At 45.3% G+C, this 22,015-nt stretch overlaps 1 non-coding gene across 1 annotated transcript, besides 1 other annotated feature; it reads left to right on the top strand.

The window, feature by feature from the left end:
- The first annotated feature begins 3,318 nt into the window (after positions 1-3,318).
- On the top strand, positions 3,319-3,427 carry Gm26091. The gene has a single exon (XR_003954740.1). It is a non-coding gene; the product is annotated as a U6 spliceosomal RNA (small nuclear RNA).
- Positions 3,986-7,650: an enhancer, noted in NCBI's record as "VISTA enhancer mm143". NCBI's record gives its function as "enhancer in: heart[3/3]" and the evidence as "EXISTENCE:transgenic organism evidence [ECO:0001131][PMID:17130149]".

The raw sequence follows: 22,015 nt of genomic DNA, 5'->3' as shown, positions 1-22,015 counted from the left end.
CATTAGCAGCTTTCCTCAGCGGGTATCCCATAGCTCTGGCATCTTTACTATCTTGGGATCTCCAAGTCAACTTGAACTTCGCAGCTTTTTGCTCCAGTGTCTTGGTTCCACACATGATCTTCTGAGCACCAACAAAGAGATTTTATCACTTCTCCAGCTCTGCTCTGTAGCATTCAAGGCTTGGGTTGATTCCACTCTAATGCCAATGCTGTTTTGGATGGTGTCTTAGTCAGGGTTTCTATTCCTGCACAAACATCATGACCAAGAAGCAAGTTGGGGAGGAAAGGGTTTATTCAGCTTACAATTCCATACTGCTGTTTATCACCAAGGAAGTCAGGACTGGAACTCAAACAGGTCAGGAAGCAGGAGCGGATGCAGAAGCCATGGAGGGATGTTCCTTACTGGCTGGTACCAACTTCTGTCTTAGTTAGGGTTTTACTGCTGTGAACAGACACCATGACCAAGGCAAGTCTTATAAAAAAACAACATTTAATTGGGGCTGGCTTACAGGTTCAGAGGTTCAGTCCATTATCATCAAGGTGGGAGCATGGCAGTATCCAGGCAGGCATGGCACAGGAGGAGCTGAGAGTTCTATGTCTTCATCCAAAGGCTGCTAGTGGAAGACTGACTTCCAGGCAACTAGGGTGAGGATCTTATACCCACACCCACAGTGACACACCCATTCCAACCAGGTCACACCTATTCCAACAAGGCCACACCTTCAGATGGTGCCACTCCCTGGTCCAAGAATATACAAACCATCACAGATGGTCATCACATGGTACTGGGATCTCCAATACGCTGGGGTCTTCTGCTGCAACTAAGCTTCACCAATAGACTCTCATAGGCTCTCTTCATTGTGTCAGACCTCAGCTTCTTTGTATGAACCCCTTCAGTCCTGGGCCATCAACTGCAATTGAGGCTGCTCTTTTACCAATGGTCTTCCCTGGCCTCTCACAATGTCAAGCCTCAGCTGCTCTTCATGACCCCTTCATGCCTTCAAAACCAGTACCCTCTGGGTGATTATTACATATTACCAAGTCCAGCTGCAGCACAAGGTACAACTCTGGCTATCTCTGAAACACAGCTTCTTTGTGCTCTCAGAAAGATTTCACCTCAGTGATTCCAGTCTCTTCTTAATCACTGCTAATTCCTTAGCTCCCTTCTGATGCTTGCTGGGGCTGGAACATTCCCCCCAACCCCCTTATTCTATTACCAGCTTTCTATTTTCCAACTCCCTCACTGACTAAGCTTGGCTGTCCTGGAACTTGTTCTGTAGATTGACCTTGAACTCAGAGATCTGCATGGTTCTGTTTCCTGAGTGCTGGCATTAAAGGCATGTACCACTGTGCCTGGACCTAAGCTTTTCTTCACCTAGAACTTGCCCTGTCCCAGGCTGGCCTTGAACTCAGAGATCTCCTTGCCTTTGTAAACAATAAATTTAGCAGGGTGGGATCTGCTTTGAGGTCCCTACTGCCAAAATCTGTTCAACTCCTTGAACATAGTATTCAGCTCCTTTCTACTTCCTGGTGTCCCTTTAATACTTGAATCATACATTTTATATTTTTTCTTTTTCAGCTTACTCCTTTTCATTAAAATGTTCTTCATAAGAATGAACTATAGTGACCACACAACAGAATTTATACAAGGCTGTTTCAGGACTCCCTTTGTCAAAGCAATTAAAATTTTCACCTTAGCCTCAGGCAGACTCTTCAGACAATGGCAAAGAACAGCCACATTCTTCACCAAAATACCACAAGAACAGTCTCTATGCCACTGAAATTCTTCTCCACTGAAACCTCTTGGGCCAGGTCGGCACAATTCAAATCACTCTCAGCAACAAAGTCTTCCATATTCCTACTAGAATAGCCCACTAAGCCCCACTTAAAACATTCCATGGCTTTCCAGATCTAAAGTCCCAGAGTCCACATTCTTCTTAACAAAAGCATGGTCAGGCCTATCACAGCAATACATCAGTCCCTGGTACCAACCTCCAGCCTCAAGATCTGGATCACGGGTGAGCCCTCCATTTCTGGACTGTAGCTCATTCCAGATGTAGTCAAGTTGACAACCTAGGATAGCCATCATTCTCTGCCTCCAGAGTTCTGGGATTAAAGACACCACCACTGCCTGGTGATGCTGAGATTGTTTTGCTACCATTCTCCACCTTGTCTTTTGATGGGAAGCCTCCCCGGATGTGGTGGTGCTCACTAGTTGTCTACACTAGCTGGCCACTGAGCTCTGGGGATCTGTCTCCACTCAGGAATAGATTACAGGGAAGTGTGACCATGCCCAGATTTTATAAGGCTCTGGATCTGAACTCAAGCCCTCATGCTTTTTCAGCAACACTCTCTAACTGAGCCTATCTCTCCAGCCCATCAGTGAGATTAAACATAGGCAAAAAAAAAAAAAAAAAAAACAACAACAACAAAAAAAAAACAAAAAACAAAAAACAAAAAAACAAAAAAACACAACAAAAAAAGTCTATGTGCACAATGTGTAGCATAATGCCATGTATCAGAAAATCAACTGCACCTCTTCCTACTTAAACCTGGAAGAGATGCATAGTACGTGATATCTGTAAAGGTGACATCTTACATTGCTTTTCAGAGAACTGAGCCATGCCAGAAAAATCCATTTTATTTGCAGAACTGTTGCATAACCCATCTCTCCTCTACTTCAATGGAATGCCCCTGCCGTTGCCAAATGTTGTTTGCCTGGTGGAAATTCTTGGCCAGACCTATGGATTGCCAGACCTTGCAGCTGTTTACCCTTGAAGTCCAGTTCTCCTATAACATCAAATCAAACAACATTTCCTAATGCCCTAACAAGAGTGCTCACCAAGCTAGTTGCCAGTAAGGATAGGACATCACTATCGCTACCCTCAAGTGATATAGAATCGATATAAAAACAAGCCTATGAGTATCAAAATAGTAAGTGCAGACTGTGGAGTGACAGCCAGGAATGATAGAAGGGATAGCAAAGACCCAACAGAAGAAAGGAAGGCTACCTGCGTTCTCAGCACATGCTTCTGTTCCTAGGATGTCAGGGGTATTATTTCTGCGCAGCCTTGCCTTACCACCTACAACATGGCCTTCGAAGGACCACCTTTTCCTCTAAGACTCTCAGGACCACCCTTTCTTCTAAGAGGAAGAGGCCCGGCTTTGCCTAAAACAGTGCAGTAAGTGTAGCTGAGAATGCTGGTGCATGGCTGTAGTTCCAATATTCAGAAGGAAGAGACAAGACGATCAAGAGTTCAGGCCAACCTTTGTTACAGAGTGAAGCCTCGTCTCAGGAATGTAAAAACCAGTACTCGCGTTGGCAGCACATAGAGTAAAAAAAAAAAAAAAATAGAGTGATACAGAGAAGATTAGCACAGTCACTGCACGAGGATGACACGAAAATCTGTGAAGTGTTCTATGTTTTTGGGTGTTTTGTTTTGTTTTGTTTTTTAAAGAAATACAAAAACCAAACCCAAATCAAACAGAGAACAGTGCAGGAGCCACAGCCTGCTCTCTGCTAACCTCTTGCTTTTGGCCACTTCATTCATTTCCCTGTGAGAATGAATGTCATCCCCATTCCAAGTCTTCAGTCAATGTGTTCTAAAAGGAGAGAGAGCCTGTGAGTATGAGTCAACTTTATTCCTGGTACTGGACCCTGTTTGTTCTTGTATTAGTTGCCCCGAGGAACAGGGAAGAGCAATGTAACTTCGGTTTCTCCGGCTATTAAAAGGAAATGATTGGCAGTCAACCCAGTTTACTAAGTGAGAAGAAAGAGCTTGCACACTGAGCTCCTGTTAGGTACACACAGGGACTTTTGAAGAATTTACTTTATAGTGCTCCACTTGCTTGTATTAATCTTGACACTGGCTTCTTGGGCACAAAGAGAATCAGGCTACCCCAGAAGGCTCCAGGCATCTTCCTGGTGGGCTGGTAAGGGAAGTGCATTCCTCTACCTCTGCCAGGTAGAGCGACGTTTACTGATGGGCTCTTCTGTCCTCCCTCTGGAGTGCACTGATTTGTGTGGGTACCTATGTCCTTGTTAGATGATAGCCTTCTGAAGGATGGGGTGTAGCTCAGCGGTGGAAAAATTGTGAGGTCCTGGGTAGGATCCTCAGCACTGGAAAAACAAAAACAAACTCTGAGAGTTAGGATCAAGAATTCACTTTTTATGTCTCTTCAATCCTCATTCATATCAAATTGTGCAGTACAGAGCACAGTGTTGCCAGTGCTCAGCAAGAGGTTTCTAATCAGTCAGTTGATGAATAAGTCTGTTAGGATCGCCTGCCTTTATTTAAGGGTATCGTTCCCGTATGGCAGTTCATTAAGAGTTAAAAAAACATATTGGGCATGGTGGCAAATGCCAAGAAGCAGCAGCAGGTAGATCTCTCTGAGTCTGAGGCCAATATGGGCTACAAAATAACTCCAGGACACTCAAGGCTCTGCTGTTTAGAAGAACAACAGGAAAAACGGTTAAAAAATGATGACAAGGACCTTCGAGGTAGATAAAGGTGCTGGCTGCAAAGCCTAGTGACCGGAGTTTGTTCCCAGGAACTGATACGGGGAAGGAAAGAACAGACTCCGGCAGACTGTCCTCTGACCGCCACCTCTGCAGGTGCACCCTGCTCTACTCCACTCCCCCTCCCCCCCAAAAGAAAGAAAAAACTGACAGTAGAAGTTTCTCGTAGTGAATCATTAACAACCCTCCTGACGACCAATGCAAGCAGAGGAAGGGAAAAGAATCTTGTGGGGGACGTAGTTCAGCCTGGCCCAGGGAAAGGAGCCTGTGCACACCACCACATCCGCAGCAGTATCTCTCTGGCTTTTCAGCAGTCAGCACACAGCCTCTGAAGGACCTTGCTCTTAGGTCACTCTGTTCTCACACTGTGAATGAGGAGGGCAAGACTCTCTGGCCCAGCCTGTGATTCTGAGAGGCTCCCTGACAGGGCGGCTGAGAGGTTGAGCAGACGCAATAGGAATGAACGCCTGTGCTCTTCTCTGACTGCCTATTTTGGCCATCTCTCTGCTTTGAGTCGATGCTGTGGAGGGGTCAGAGGCCTGAGCCAAGGCAAAGATATAGGAGAGGTCTGGAATCCACCTCAATGGGTAGGGCCCATTAGGACGAAAGGGAGTAGAGCGTAGGGAATGTTCAAAAACACCCAGACCCAGAAGGATCACCGAGGGGCCAAGCCTTCCCATTTAGTTAACCCTTAAGCACTGCTAGGAACGCCACGCGTTTCAGGTGTGAATGTTGGACTGAGGCAGGAAATGGTAATAAATTTTCCTATGTTGAATAAATGAACTTGGCAGTCTAGAACCCTGCTTGGTCTTCAATGAGCAGGGCAGACAGTCTGAATGCTTCTCCCAGCAAAATCAAGAGATCTCTCCCAGAAGAGGTCGTGGATCACCAAATATTTCCAGTGTTCTGTGGCCTGGAGCTCAGAATCTACCTAGGAGTCTTGGAAGAATGAGTCTCAGAAGGCAGGGTCTTGCCTGGGAAGTGGTGTCAAAGGGCTATTATAAGCTCAGCAACTCTGAAGCAGGACTGGGCTGGAGCCCCCCCCCCCTCCCCGGGCTGTATAGTGAGGCCATGCCTCAAAAAAAGAGCAAAACAAAACAACCACAGCAAGGCCTGGATCCTCACTGTATTTGCCTGTGTGGGAGCCCAGAAGTGTAGGGGAAAAAACCTGCCCCAGAGCTCACAGGCCCTATCCCTCCCTGAGGGACTATTGGCAGTTAATGGTTGCTAGAGAAGGAAGTTATTTTATTCAGTGGTGTAATCACTGGTAAATTGCCCAGTGTCTGGTACATAACCCCCCACCTATGCTCATGTGAACAGCTCTACCTAAACTGAGACTCTCTCCCTCCTGCAGCACACTCCAACAACTTGAAAGGAGGCAGGAAGGAATGGGAGAGAGGTAAAAGAGGGCAATGGTCCAGTGTGATGTTACAAGTCTGTAGTCTCAGAATTTGGGAGGCAAAGGCAGCGGCAGACAGATTTCTTTGAGTTCGAGGCCAGTCTGGTCTACAAAGTGAGTTCTGGGCCATCCAAGACTACACAGTGAGTTTAGTTCCCAGCACCCCTGACAGGCAGCTGGCAACTGCCTGTAGCTCAAACACCCTCTGCTGCCTTCTGAAGGGACCTGCATTCATGTGCACATATCCACAAGCGTGAGCATGTGTGCCCATGGGCCACCCTTCCCCAGCCCCCACCCCCCAAATTTAAGAAAAGAAAGAAAAACCAGGTGTAGTGGTACATGTCTTTAATCCTAGCAGGGGCTAGTAAATTCTGTGTTTTAGGACTGTGCTGGCTACTTTTATGTCAACTTGACACAAGCTAGGTTTTTCCAGGAAGAAGGGATCTTACTTGAGAAAATGACTCTGCAGATTGAACTATGGGAAATGTTCTTGATTGATGATTGATGTGGGAGGGCCTAGCTCCATGTGAATGTTGCCATCCTTAGGCTGGTAGTCTTAAGTCTATAAGAAAGCAGGCTGAGCAAGCCATGAAGGAGCAAGCCAGTAAGCAGCACCCTTCCATGGCTTCTGCTTCAGCTCTTGCCTCTAGGTTCCTGCCTCTAGGTTCCTGCCCTGACTTCCTGACCCGACTTCAGCCTTCAGTGTTGGACTATGACATGTTGCTTTTAGCGATAGTGTTTCGTCATAGCAGTAAAAACCCTAAGACAAGGCCAGCCTAGTCTACACAAGTTTCAGGGAATCCAGGACTACATAGTAAGGCCCTGTCTCAAAATTAAGTAAATAAGTAAGATTAATTACATAAGTAAAAATATTTCTAGAACACTGGTTAATAAGATATGAAATTGACCAAAATTTGTGAATTCATTCTGAATATAACAGATGAATTATAAAGAATTAAAAAAATAAATTAAAAGCAAATCTGCTCCTCAGAACCTACATTTTCTTCCCTGAACTCTGAGAGCTCAGGAGAGGTGAGAGGTTGCTCATGGCTTGCTCAGCCTGCTTTTTTTATAGACTTAGGTCTATAGTTTCTCTATACTATCCCCTCTGTGCAAAGTGTTATATAACATACACAGGCGGGGTTCATCCTTTCTTGCAGTAGATTCTGACATGACCTGATTCCAGGGATCTGGCCGCAGCCATTCGCCTTTAAGTTCTGGCTGCCTTAGCTAGTAGGACTTGGAGCCTTGTCTTTCAGAGGTTGTCAGCAGGAGACTCCCAGCATGCTAGAAGCTCTGCACGAAAGCAGGAGCTGCCAATGTTGCTGTAGCTGTGGGAACTGTGGCCAAGAGCCAAGAACTAGAGCCGACTCTTGCTGTGTGCAGCGACTCCCCCAGAGTTGGCACAGCCAGGGAGTCTGCAGAGCCATGTAGATCTTCCTCCAAGCGGTCTGTCTCTTCGGTAGCTACAGAAACAGTATTTGTTATCCTTTGGTTTTCAGGAGACAGGCAGAAATCTGACGGCGACAGTCTGTTTCTGAAGCTTGAGAGCCCACCCGGCAAAACCTTCAGAAATGAAAGAGTAGCTAATGTCCACCAGCCAGCCCTGGCTCTTAGGCTTCAGTCAGGATTTGAAGCCTCAAGAACTTGGAACTAACTTGCCCTTTCAAGATCAGAAAGCTGAGAGTCAGTATAGTATCCAACGTTTCACTTAGTAAAGGAAAAGCACGGCCCCGTGGGCTGCAAGGTGCTGTGTGGTATGGGGTAATAATTGACCTCAATTCACACACAGTATTCAGGACCAGGGCTGGACCCTGGAGGCTTTGGAACAGAAAGGGTCTCAGAGTGAAAACTGAGGGTTCAAGGGCTGGCAAGAAAGAGATTACCCTCACCTGCTCAGTTCTTAAGGCAGGTCAGTTGATGCCTTGGCACCAATGAGCCTGACTCTGTCATGATTTGCAGTATCCATAACTTAAAACAGACTTCCTAGAGACAAAGGAAAGGGGCTCCCTGGCTTCTGATGCCGGCTCTGCAAGCAATGACTTTGGCCACTAGGCTTCCTGAGTGCTGAACGTGTGACATGAGTGTATCAGTCCCCAGCCTTTGTGCTTCTTTCTGTATCCAAGAATAATTTTAAGAATAAACTGCTGTTGTGATTTTAAACACCAGCCTCTGGGATTTTGAATCAGCTTTAGGAAACAAATTCACTGCCTATGTGTTAGCAGATTGGATTTTGTTCTGGCTTTTTTGTTTTGTTTTGTTTTTAAACAGAGCCTGTTCTGTAATTCCAGGCTGGTCTTAAATGTATAGCAATCCTCCTGCCTCAATTTCCCAAGTGCTGGGATTACAGGTGTACGCTGCCATACCTAGTAAGGCAGACAGACTGAATTTCTAAACATATGTGGCTGAGAATAAAAACCTCACTGTGGTGAAGTCATGCCACACAAGACTTCTTGGGGGCCAGGATGACTCCTTGTCTGACTTCTAGAGACCCCCGGTACAGTGAGGGTTCCCTCAGTGTTCAAGGACCAGAAGGATATATGTTTGGGATCCTGGTCTGGGATGGGACTTTGTGCACCACCTTTTTTCTATTTTCCTTTTAAGCAAATTCCTCACTCTTTCTCTGCCTCTCCCTTCTCATCTTTGAACTGGGTATGACAAAGTGACATACTGCATGCTTATGCTAACATACTACAACACACTACATACTAACATACTACATGCTCAGCATGTACTAGTTTTCTTTTCATTTGGAGACAGAGTCTTTCTCTAAACAGCTCTGCCTGTCCTGGAACTCCCTCTGTAGACCAGGCTGGCCTTGAACCCACAGAGATCCTCCTGCCTCTGCCCCCAGAGTGTTGGGATTAAAGACCAGCACTACCGAATCTGGGCTCCATTTAATTTTTAAATTCAATTTAATTTTAGAGACAAACCTAAACTCACCTCAAAGTCCTGAGCTCAAGTGATCCTCCTGCCTCAGCCTCCCTGGTAGGGGGGACCACTACAGTTAGCTGTTTCTCTTTGTTCACTGTGCTAATAAATCTGCCCAAAGCTGAACTCTTGGCAAGAAATAGAAACAGAACTGAGAGTTAATCAGACCAAAGCTTGTGTGTTTGACTAGCAAGTTAAACTGTCTGACAGTTCAATAAATACACAGGAAAGTTTTGTTGCCTTTAAAGGAATAGATTTGGAAGGCTCTATATTAGTCCGATTTAGAAATTTGTTTTTGTTGGGGGTTACCTATGAAATCTGTGATATATAGTGGGGTTTTGTTGGGAGCCGCCCCCACATTCGCCGTTACAAGATGGCGCTGACATCCTGTGTTCTAAGTGGTAAACAAATAATCTGCGCATGTGCCAAGGGTATCTTATGACTACTTGTGCTCTGCCTTCCCCGTGACGTCAACTCGGCCGATGGGCTGCAGCCAATCAAGGAGTGACACGTCCGAGGCGAAGGAGAATGCTCCTTAAGAGGGACGGGGTTTTCGTTTTCTCTCTCTCTTGCTTTTTCGCTCTCTTGCTTTTCTCTCTCTCTTGCTTTTCTCGCTCTCTTGCTTTTCTCTCTCTCTTGCTTCTTGCTCTCTTTTCCTGAAGATGTAAGAATAAAGCTTTGCCGCAGAAGATTCTGGTCTGTGGTGTTCTTCCTGGCCGGTCGTGAGAACGCGTCTAATAACAATTGGTGCCGAATTCCGGGACGAGAAAATCCGGGACGAGAAAAAACTCCGGACTGGCGCAGGAGGGATACTTCATTCCAGAACCAGAACTGCGAATCAAGGTTATAAGGTTCCCGTAACACAGACTGTTGAGAAGGATTCAACTGCCGAATTCAGAACTCATCAGCTGGGGAACGACGGTGATAAAGGTTCCCGTAAAGCAGACTGTTGAGAAGGATTCAACTGCCGAATTCAGAACTCATCAGCTGGGGAACGGAAGTGAGAAATGGCTTTACCAGGTATGTTTGGCCTTGAACTTTTTCTAGTGTTAGGAGCCCTTTTGTTCCTTTTCACATGTTATATAGTGCTTAAGGCAGGGCTAAAAATTCTAGAGGAAATTCAGGACAGTCTATCAGAAGTAAAGCGGAGAGAGAGAGTAGGAACAAGGAGAAACGGTAAGTATACAGGCCTTTCCAAGGGTCTTGAACCCGAGGAAAAGTTAAGGTTAGGTAGGAATACCTGGAGAGAGATTAGAAGAAAAAGAGGAAAAAGGGAGAAGAAAAAAGATCGATTAGCGGAGGTCTCTAGGAGATACTCGTCACTAGATGAGCTCAGGAAGCCAGCTCTTAGTAGCTCTGAAGCAGATGAAGAATCCTCCTCTGAGGAAACAGACTGGGAGGAAGAAGCAGCCCATTACCAGCCAGCTAATCGGTCAAGAAAAAAGCCAAAAGCGGCTGGCGAAGGCCAGTTTGCTAATTGGCCTCAGGGCAATCGGCTACCAGGTGCACTCCCGCCCTATGCGGAGTCCCCGCCCTGCGTAGTGCGTCAGCCCGTAGTGCGTCAGCAATGCGCAGAGAGGCAGTGCGCAGACTCATTCATTCCCCGAGAGGAACAAAGGAAAATAGAACAGGCATTTCCGGTCTTTGAAGGAGCCGAGGGTGGGCGTGTCCACGCTCCGGTAGAATACGTACAGATTAAGGAAATTGCCGAGTCGGTTCGTAAATACGGAACCAATGCTAATTTCACCTTGGTGCAGTTAGACAGGCTCGCTGGCATGGCACTAACGCCTGCTGATTGGCAGACGGTTGTAAAAGCCGCTCTCCCTAGTATGGGCAAATATATGGAATGGAAAGCGCTTTGGCACGAAGCTGCACAGGCGCAGGCCCGAGCAAACGCAGCTGCTTTGACTCCAGAGCAGAGAGATTGGACTTTTGACTTGTTAACGGGTCAGGGAGCTTATTCTGCTGATCAGACAAACTACCATTGGGGAGCTTATGCCCAGATTTCTTCCACGGCTATTAGGGCCTGGAAGGCGCTCTCTCGAGCAGGTGAAACCACTGGTCAGTTAACAAAGATAATCCAGGGACCTCAGGAATCTTTCTCAGATTTTGTGGCCAGAATGACAGAGGCAGCAGAGCGTATTTTTGGAGAGTCAGAGCAAGCTGCGCCTCTCATAGAACAGCTAATCTACGAGCAAGCCACAAAGGAGTGCCGAGCGGCCATAGCCCCAAGAAAGAACAAAGGCTTACAAGACTGGCTCAGGGTCTGTCGAGAGCTTGGGGGACCCCTCAGCAATGCAGGTTTAGCGGCTGCCATCCTTCAATCCCAAAACCGCTCCATGGGCAGAAATGATCAGAGGACATGTTTTAACTGCGGAAAGCCTGGGCATTTTAAGAAAGATTGCAGAGCTCCAGATAAACAGGGAGGGACTCTCACTCTTTGCTCTAAGTGTGGCAAGGGTTATCATAGAGCTGACCAGTGTCGCTCTGTGAGGGATATAAAGGGCAGAATTCTTCCCCCACCTGATAGTCAATCAACTGATGTGCCAAAAAACGGGTCATCGGGCCCTCGGTCCCAGGGCCCTCAAAGATATGGGAACCGGTTTGTCAGGACCCAGGAAGCAGTCAGAGAGGCGACCCAGGAAGACCCACAAGGGTGGACCTGCGTGCCGCCTCCGACTTCCTACTAATGCCTCAAATGAGTATTCAGCCGGTGCCGGTGGAGCCTATACCATCCTTGCCCCCGGGAACCATGGGCCTTATTCTCGGCCGAGGTTCACTCACCTTGCAGGGCTTAGTAGTCCACCCTGGAGTTATGGATTGTCAACATTCCCCTGAAATACAGGTCCTGTGCTCAAGCCCTAAAGGCGTTTTTTCTATTAGTAAAGGAGATAGGATAGCTCAGCTGCTGCTCCTCCCTGATAATACCAGGGAGAAATCTGCAGGACCTGAGATAAAGAAAATGGGCTCCTCAGGAAATGATTCTGCCTATTTGGTTGTATCTTTAAATGATAGACCTAAGCTCCGCCTTAAGATTAATGGAAAAGAGTTTGAAGGCATCCTTGATACCGGAGCAGATAAAAGTATAATCTCTACACATTGGTGGCCCAAAGCATGGCCCACCACAGAGTCATCTCATTCATTACAGGGCCTAGGATATCAATCATGTCCCACTATAAGCTCCGTTGCCTTGACGTGGGAATCCTCTGAAGGGCAGCAAGGGAAATTCATACCTTATGTGCTCCCACTCCCGGTTAACCTCTGGGGAAGGGATATTATGCAGCATTTGGGCCTTATTTTGTCCAATGAAAACGCCCCATCAGGAGGGTATTCAGCTAAAGCAAAAAATATCATGGCAAAGATGGGTTATAAAGAAGGAAAAGGGTTAGGACATCAAGAACAGGGAAGGATAGAGCCCATCTCACCTAATGGAAACCAAGACAGACAGGGTCTGGGTTTTCCATAGCGGCCATTGGGGCAGCACGACCCATACCATGGAAAACAGGGGACCCAGTGTGGGTTCCTCAATGGCACCTATCCTCTGAAAAACTAGAAGCTGTGATTCAACTGGTAGAGGAACAATTAAAATTAGGCCATATTGAACCCTCTACCTCACCTTGGAATACTCCAATTTTTGTAATTAAGAAAAAGTCAGGAAAGTGGAGACTGCTCCATGACCTCAGAGCCATTAATGAGCAAATGAACTTATTTGGCCCAGTACAGAGGGGTCTCCCTGTACTTTCCGCCTTACCACGTGGCTGGAATTTAATTATTATAGATATTAAAGATTGTTTCTTTTCTATACCTTTGTGTCCAAGGGATAGGCCCAGATTTGCCTTTACCATCCCCTCTATTAATCACATGGAACCTGATAAGAGGTATCAATGGAAGGTCTTACCACAGGGAATGTCCAATAGTCCTACAATGTGCCAACCTTATGTGCAAGAAGCTCTTTTGCCAGTGAGGAAACAATTCCCCTCTTTAATTTTGCTCCTTTACATGGATGACATCCTCCTGTGCCATAAAGACCTTACCATGCTACAAAAGGCATATCCTTTTCTACTTAAAACTTTAAGTCAGTGGGGTTTACAGATAGCCACAGAAAAGGTCCAAATTTCTGATACAGGACAATTCTTGGGCTCTGTGGTATCCCCAGATAAGATTGTGCCCCAAAAGGTAGAGATAAGAAGAGATCACCTCCATACCTTAAATGATTTTCAAAAGCTGTTGGGAGATATTAATTGGCTCAGACCCTTTTTAAAGATTCCTTCTGCTGAATTAAGGCCTTTGTTTAGTATTTTAGAAGGAGATCCTCATATCTCCTCCCCTAGGACTCTTACTCTAGCTGCTAACCAGGCCTTACAAAAAGTGGAAAAGGCCTTACAGAATGCACAATTACAACGTATTGAGGATTCGCAGCCTTTCAGTTTGTGTGTCTTTAAGACAGCACAATTGCCAACTGCAGTTTTGTGGCAAAATGGGCCATTGTTGTGGATCCATCCAAACGTATCCCCAGCTAAAATAATAGATTGGTATCCTGATGCAATTGCACAGCTTGCCCTTAAAGGTCTAAAAGCAGCAATCACCCACTTTGGGCAAAGTCCATATCTTTTAATTGTACCTTATACCGCTGCACAGGTTCAAACCTTGGCAGCCGCATCTAATGATTGGGCAGTTTTAGTTACCTCCTTTTCAGGAAAAATAGATAACCATTATCCAAAACATCCAATCTTACAGTTTGCCCAAAATCAATCTGTTGTGTTTCCACAAATAACAGTAAGAAACCCACTTAAAAATGGGATTGTGGTATATACTGATGGATCAAAAACTGGCATAGGTGCCTATGTGGCTAATGGTAAAGTGGTATCCAAACAATATAATGAAAATTCACCTCAAGTGGTAGAATGTTTAGTGGTCTTAGAAGTTTTAAAAACCTTTTTAAAACCCCTTAATATTGTGTCAGATTCCTGTTATGTGGTAAATGCAGTAAATCTTTTAGAAGTGGCTGGAGTGATTAAGCCTTCCAGTAGAGTTGCCAATATTTTTCAGCAGATACAATTAGTTTTGTTATCTAGAAGATCTCCTGTTTATATTACTCATGTTAGAGCCCATTCAGGCCTACCTGGCCCCATGGCTCTGGGAAATGATTTGGCAGATAAGGCCACTAAAGTGATGGCTGCTGCCCTATCATCCCCGGTAGAGGCTGCAAGAAATTTTCATAACAATTTTCATGTGACGGCTGAAACATTACGCAGTCGTTTCTCCTTGACAAGAAAAGAAGCCCGTGACATTGTTACTCAATGTCAAAGCTGCTGTGAGTTCTTGCCAGTTCCTCATGTGGGAATTAACCCACGCGGTATTCGACCTCTACAGGTCTGGCAAATGGATGTTACACATGTTTCTTCCTTTGGAAAACTTCAATATCTCCATGTGTCCATTGACACATGTTCTGGCATCATGTTTGCTTCTCCGTTAACTGGAGAAAAAGCCTCACATGTGATTCAACATTGTCTTGAGGCATGGAGTGCTTGGGGGAAACCCAGACTCCTTAAGACTGATAATGGACCAGCTTATACGTCTCAAAAATTCCAGCAGTTCTGCCGTCAGATGGACGTAACCCACCTGACTGGACTTCCATACAACCCTCAAGGACAGGGTATTGTTGAGCGTGCGCATCGCACCCTCAAAGCCTATCTTATAAAACAGAAGAGGGGAACTTTTGAGGAGACTGTACCCCGAGCACCAAGAGTGTCGGTGTCTTTGGCACTCTTTACACTCAATTTTTTAAATATTGATGCTCATGGCCATACTGCGGCTGAACGTCATTGTTCAGAGCCAGATAGGCCCAATGAGATGGTTAAATGGAAAAATGTCCTTGATAATAAATGGTATGGCCCGGATCCTATCTTGATAAGATCCAGGGGAGCTATCTGTGTTTTCCCACAGAATGAAGACAACCCATTTTGGGTACCAGAAAGACTCACCCGAAAAATCCAGACTGACCAAGGGAATACTAATGTCCCTCGTCTTGGTGATGTCCAGGGCGTCAATAATAAAGAGAGAGCAGCGTTGGGGGATAATGTCGACATTTCCACTCCCAATGACGGTGATGTATAATGCTCAAGTATTCTCCTGCCTTTTTACCACTAACTGGGAACTGGGTTTGGCCTTAATTCAGACAGCCTTGGTTCTGTCTGGACAGGTCCAGATGACTGACACCATTAACACTTTGTCAGCCTCAGTGACTACAGTCATAGATAAACAGGCCTCAGCTAATGTCAAGATACAGGGAGGTCTCATGCTGGTTAATCAACTCATAGATCTTGTCCAGATACAACTAGATGTATTATGACAAATAACTCAGCTGGGATGTGAACAAAAGTTTCCGGGATTGTGTGTTATTTCCATTCAGTATGTTAAATTTACTAGGGCAGCTAATTTGTCAAAAAGTCTTTTTCAGTATATGTTACAGAATTGGATGGCTGAATTTGAACAGACCCTTCGAGGCTTGCCATCATTCAGGTCAACTCCACGCGCTTGGACCTGTCCCTGACCAAAGGATTACCCAATTGGATCTCCTCAGCATTTTCTTTCTTTAAAAAATTGGGTGGGATTAATATTATTTGGAGATACACTTTGCTGTGGATTAGTGTTGCTTCTTTGATTGGTCTGTAAGCTTAAGGCCTAAACTAGGAGAGACAAGGTGGTTATTGCCCAGGCGCTTGCAGGACTAGAACATGGAGCTCCCCCTGATATATGGTTATCTATGCTTAGGCAATAGGTCGCTGGCCACTCAGCTCTTATATCCCATGAGGCTAGACTCATTGCACGGGATAGAGTGAGTGTGCTTCAGCAGCCCGAGAGAGTTGCAAGGCTAAGCACTGCAATGGAAAGGCTCTGCGGCATATATGAGCCTATTCTAGGGAGACATGTCATCTTTCATGAAGGTTCAGTGTCCTAGTTCCCTTCCCCCAGGCAAAACGACACGGGAGCAGGTCAGGGTTGCTCTGGGTAAAAGCCTGTAAGCCTAAGAGCTAATCCTGTACATGGCTCCTTTACCTACACACTGGGGATTTGACCTCTATCTCCACTCTCATTAATATGGGTGGCCTATTTGCTCTTATTAAAAGAAAAAGGGGGAGATGTTGGGAGCCGCCCCCACATTCGCCGTTACAAGATGGCGCTGACATCCTGTGTTCTAAGTGGTAAACAAATAATCTGCGCATGTGCCAAGGGTATCTTATGACTACTTGTGCTCTGCCTTCCCCGTGACGTCAACTCGGCCGATGGGCTGCAGCCAATCAAGGAGTGACACGTCCGAGGCGAAGGAGAATGCTCCTTAAGAGGGACGGGGTTTTCGTTTTCTCTCTCTCTTGCTTTTTCGCTCTCTTGCTTTTCTCTCTCTCTTGCTTTTCTCGCTCTCTTGCTTTTCTCTCTCTCTTGCTTCTTGCTCTCTTTTCCTGAAGATGTAAGAATAAAGCTTTGCCGCAGAAGATTCTGGTCTGTGGTGTTCTTCCTGGCCGGTCGTGAGAACGCGTCTAATAACAGGGTTTGTTGTTGTTTTATTTTTTGAGACTATGTCATGTAGTCCAGGCTAGCCTCAAACTCACTAGGTAGCTGGGGATGACCGTGAACCCCTTACTTTTACCTCCCAAGCCGCAGGGTTATAGTCATACACCACTAAGCCTTGTGTTTTAAGTGCTGGGGATTGAACTCAGAGCCTTGTGCATGGTAGCTAACACTGTTCCAATAGAGTATAAACACAGTGCTTCTGAACTTAACACACACACACACACACACACACACACACACACACACACACACACCAGTCCACAGGATCTCATACATAGCAGTGGCTGGCATTAACTTACTATGTAAAACAGAACTGCCTAGAACTCACAGAGATCTGCCTGCCTGTGTTTCCTAGTGCTTGGATTAAAGGCATGTGCCACCACACCTAAACTAAACCCTGATTTTTTTTTTTTTTACGTGGGTTCTAGCTGTTTGTTTGAGGTAGGGTTTCACTTTGTAGCCCAGGCTACCCTTTAATTTACCATGTAGCCCAGGCAGACCTCAAACTGGCAGGGCTATACCTGCCTCAGCCTTACAGTTTTGGCTACCACGCTCAGCTTGAAACTTACCCTTTCCTTCCTTCCTTCCTTCCTTCCTTCCTTCCTTCCTTCCTTCCTTCCTTCCTTCCTTCCTTTCTTTCTTTCTTTCTTTCTTTCTTTCTTTCTTTCTTTCTTTCTTCTTTTTTTTTAAAAAGATTTATTTATTTATTATATGTAAGTACACTGTAGCTGTCTTCAGACACTCCAGAAGAGGGAGTCAGATCTTGTTACAGATGGTTGTGAGCCACCATGTGGTTGCTGGGATTTGAACTCCGGACCTTCGGAAGAGCAGTCAGGTGCTCTTACCCACTGACCCATCTCACCAGCCCAACTTACCCCTTTCTTAAATTAATATTGTTACACTTATTTATTTGGGTTGGTGGCAGCATTGCAGGACAGCCTGGTGTGGTGGCATGTGCCTTTAATCCACATGCTAGGAGGCAAAGGCAAGTAGATCTCTGCGCTTGAGGCCAGACTGGTCTACATAGCAATATCCAAGCCAGCCACAGCTACATAGTAAGACTCTCTCTCTAAAATGGAAGCAAAACAACAAAAAAGAAATCAGAGGACATCTTGTGGGAGTCAGTTCTCTCCACTACAGGGCTGTCAGGGATCCAACTTGGTAGCTAGGCTTGGCAGCAAGCACCTTTTCCTGCTAAGCCATCTGGCTGGCCCTTGAAGCTTGCTTTTGTTTTGAGACCAGGTCTCTGGCTAGCCGGAAACTTGCTAAGTAGACCAGTACACTGGCCTAAAATTCACAGAGATCAACCTGACTTTGCTTCCCAAGTGCCGGGATTAAGGGCGTGTGCTACCTACCACACCTGGCCCTCAGCAAACTCTTCAGAGGTCAACAGATTCATGTAAATATTAGACTTAATATGTCCTAGAACATGTTACATAGTTTTCCATGCCATTTATCAAAACAGTATGGGATGTAATTAGCCCTTTTGATAATAAATAAAAATAATAATTAAGATTGGAATATAAAGAAATAAGGCAAAATAATGAGTTAAATTTTGAAGTTGACAGGTAGGTTTGATTTAGCTTCTGTTAGTTACCACATGGGTGGACTTTGACAGGTTTCTTAGCCTGTGACTCATTCTTGAATGAAAAAGGAAATAAAAGGAGATCATTACTGCTCCTGGGTGAGGCGGAGGAGAGGGTTCACTGTAGACATGAGGGAGAGCATAGCCAGAGGCAGGAACATCTGGGAGAGCCCAATGAGCACGACCCTGAGCTAGGCCTTGGAAGGAGAGGAGGAAGGGAGAGGGGAGAGAGGGGAGCCAGGAGAAGTGGCCAAGATGGGAAAAGTTCAAAAAGATTAAAAAAAAAAAAAAAGCCAATGTAACCAGAATGGCTGGGTTATATAGGCAAGTCTCCTGGGCTGGAGACTTCAGGGTAAGAGGTGAGTATGCCAGCCAGGAGGACTCCGCACTGGGTAGGAACTGAGGGATGTTGTGAGAACCTGGCCTTCAGCATTCGCTTTGGTTTTGTTAATAGGTGCTTCAGCCTTTTGTTCTGGGCTTAAGACTTAAAAATTCTGGGCTATAAATTAGGGATATTTGTATCTACTACATAGGCTATGGACTCACTAAGTGAATTAAGCCTAAGAGACATCCAAGGAATCAGTAAAGCACACACGTCCGGGTATGTCTGTGAAAGTATTTCCAAAGACAGTTGACACATGGGATACGGACTGATGGGATGGGGCCCTAACGTACCCACCTCTGTTCAGTAGTCTGGAGTCTCATTGGAACAAAGTTGGAAGGAGAGGAAGTCAGGCCATGCGTGCAAGTCCAGCTGTTCCTGAACCAGTAACGTCTGCTCCTGCTGCTGTCACCACAGCCAAGCAGAGTCTACAACCTCACAGCATGGACCTACAGCAGCGACTCTCCAGGGAGAGTCGCTTCAGCCTCACACTAGGGCTGTCATCTATCTGTCTCCCTTATTCTGAGGCCTCTGGCATTTTGGACTGAGAAGCACCGTGGCTCTCTGGCTCCCCAGCACACAGATAGCCATTGTTATACTCCCCAGCCAATCATGGAGTCCATTTAACAAGTCACTGTTCACATCCTATCGGCCCTGTTCTTCTGGAGAACTCTGATGAATGGAGCAAGAGTTTTATCACTTGGTTGACGGCCTTCAGTGTTATCACTGGGAAAGTGGCTTCCCGGTGCTGGGCTGTGCACAGTACCCTGAGTCATCTGGAGAGCGCACACTACCGGCCCAGCTCTCTCTCTCTCTTTTTTGTTTATTTTATTTTAAATTATGATGCATTCTTTTGTGGTTCTTTGGGGGGGGGGGCACATGTGTCACACAAATACAAATGTCAGAGAACAACTTGTAGAAACTAATTCTTTCCAGTGTGTAGGATCTGGGGATAAACTTTAGGTTGTCCGGTCTGTCAGCAAGAACCTTTTACCTGTTGGACATCTTTCCAGCTTCTGTTTGGCACTTTTCAGACAGGGTCTTAGCCTAGTCTACATGGTGAGTTCCAGAACAGCTAGAGCTACATAGAGAGACACTGTCTCAGAACAAAATAAAACAAAACAACCAACCAAACAAACCATTGAAAGTTGAGTGTGAAAATTAGATATATATGGTAGTTGCTAGCATTTAGGAGAAACTAAACAAACAAACAAATAAAATCTTCATATTATCTTTATTATTAAAATGGATATGTGTTGTGAAAATTAAGGTTTACATAAAACAAGGGGATAAAAACAGAACTATAAGCCAGACTTGGTGCTGTACACCCGTAATCTGAGCACTTGAGAGAGAAATGGAAGCAAAAAGATTAGGAATCAAGACTAGCCTCAGCTACATAGTAAATTTGGGGTCTACTTAGTAAGTCTTCTGGGCTACAGAAGACCCTGTATCAAACAAACAAATAGAAAACCCAAAAGAAACGAACAGAAAACACTCACACACAAATTGCCAAGCCATTTTTCTTCTTTTTTTTTTTTAAAAAATTAAGTTAGTTAATTAGTTGAGATAAGGTATTACTATACACAGCCCAGTCTGGCCCGGAACTCAGTAGATAGTTGAGGCTGGCCTCAGTTTTTTTGACAGTCCTGCTTCAGCCTCCTTAGTGCTGGGATTACTGGCTTGCACTACGACGTCTGGTTCAGAACCATAGTCTTACTTCTATATCTGACCCGCCATTTCCTTTTATACAGTCATACATCTGTTCTATGTGATCCAAAACATGAAAATGAAGCTGGTGACAACTTAGTTGGGACATCTGGTGAGATGGCTATTCCTGGTTGTCAACCTGGTTACATCTGGAATAAACTACAATCCAGAAATGGAAGACACACCAGTGATCCTGGTCTTGAGGCTGGAAGACATAGCCTTCTGACCCGGATCTGAGGCACAGTGGCCATGAAAAGTTTAGACCCAGGCAAGGTAATCCCAGGAGGCTGAGGCAAGCAGATCTCTGAGTTCAAGGCTAGCCTGGGCTGACCAAATTCCAAATCCAAGTGGTTTACACATTTTTAATCTGGGCCATACTTTCTGCTGGAGGCCTACATAAGGACAATGGGAGAAGAAAGACTCACTCTTTTTCACTTGCTTGCACTTGCTTGCCAGCACATCTTTTGGGTCCTACCTCTTCACAATCCCAGCTTATACAGAAGATCAGCTGAAACAACTAGCTTCATGGGACTGAGCAGCTATGACATTCTAGGACTTTCCATTCTCAGCTGCCCACTGTTGGACTACAGACTGTAAGTCATTACAATAAATTCCCTTAATATATGGAGAAATACCATATGTTCTCTGACTCTAGAGAACCCTGACTAATACAGATGGGAAGCCACCAAAAGTGTGCAAGGAAGGCAGGCATTGCCTGCCAGAAGGCCTCTTGGGAGCACAGTCAGAAGTAAGGGTTCTGGTGAGAGCTGTCCAGCATCCAGCAACAGAACAGTCTGCCAGGACCATAGGCAATACCTGGCTACAACAACAAAAACCTGTGCTTTAGCCGCAACCACTTGTTAGCAAAGTTATGGAAGCCTTCCTACATGAAAAAGAAGCCAAGCTGAATGACCCTGAATGCTCTTCCTGTCCCTGATGTTTTAGCATCATGAAATGTTTGCTGCAAGGATGTACAGATGGTGTGAGATTCCCAGCCCACACAGGCTATTTGTGTGGTTGTTCCTTAACTGTTCCCAATCCATGCCCGTGAAATTCCTAGGAAATTCCTTGAATGCCTCGGGTGATGGATTTGCCTACTCCCCTTCGTCCAAAACTGAGGACGTGCAATTCTCCCAACGGATCCCAAGTCAATATGGAGAAGAAAGCAAAGGGCGGCAGGGTGTGCCTGCAGAGACTTCACATGAGATCTTCAGACGTTGTTTGTCTGCTTTTTAAATTATTATTATTTGAGATTTGTTTGTGAGAAAAATTCCTGACCTGGCAAAAATTCATAGTAATTACGTAGGAGAAAGGCACAAAGAAGAAACAGGCAAACAACAACAACAAAAAAGTATTAATAAAGTGGGGAAACCTGAGCCAGAGCTTCAGTGGGAGAGAAGACCAGAGGTCTGGAGAAGGCCCGCCCAAATGTTTTTTGATGTTTGACCAATTATTATCTTATTATTCTTCCTGCTATAGATGCAGCTGGAATTTATGTAACAGGATGTTTAAAAAGATGAAAGAGAAGGTGTAGTGGGGTTCTGGGGTGATAAGAGCTTCTAGAATATGTATTTATGGACGTTTAGAGTATAAGTTCCCGTACATTCTTGTAATAAACCACCTATTTGTTTTTCTTTTCGTAAGAGCAACAACTAAAAAATTGGGCTTCAATATGGCAGCTTCCTGCGGCAAGCGATATAGGAACAACAGCAAGGAAAGCGAACAAAGAGTGTTGCCAACGGGGTTGGAGGTGATTCAATCTGTGGCCCCCACTGGTGCTTAATTAGCTTTGAGCTTTGGGTCCAGAATGTTTCATCTTTGTATTATACAAGTGTTAGAATTTATTTGGTTTCAACCTGTTTATCAGAAAATGGATTCTTCTATTGTTTGAGAAAGAGAGCTCTGTGGAATTCGTGACTGA

The sequence above is a fragment of the Mus musculus genome, chromosome 3, assembly GCF_000001635.26.
Source record: "Mus musculus strain C57BL/6J chromosome 3, GRCm38.p6 C57BL/6J".
Taxonomy (NCBI): Eukaryota; Metazoa; Chordata; class Mammalia; order Rodentia; family Muridae; genus Mus; species Mus musculus.
This window is presented reverse-complemented; position numbering and strand designations above follow the sequence as displayed.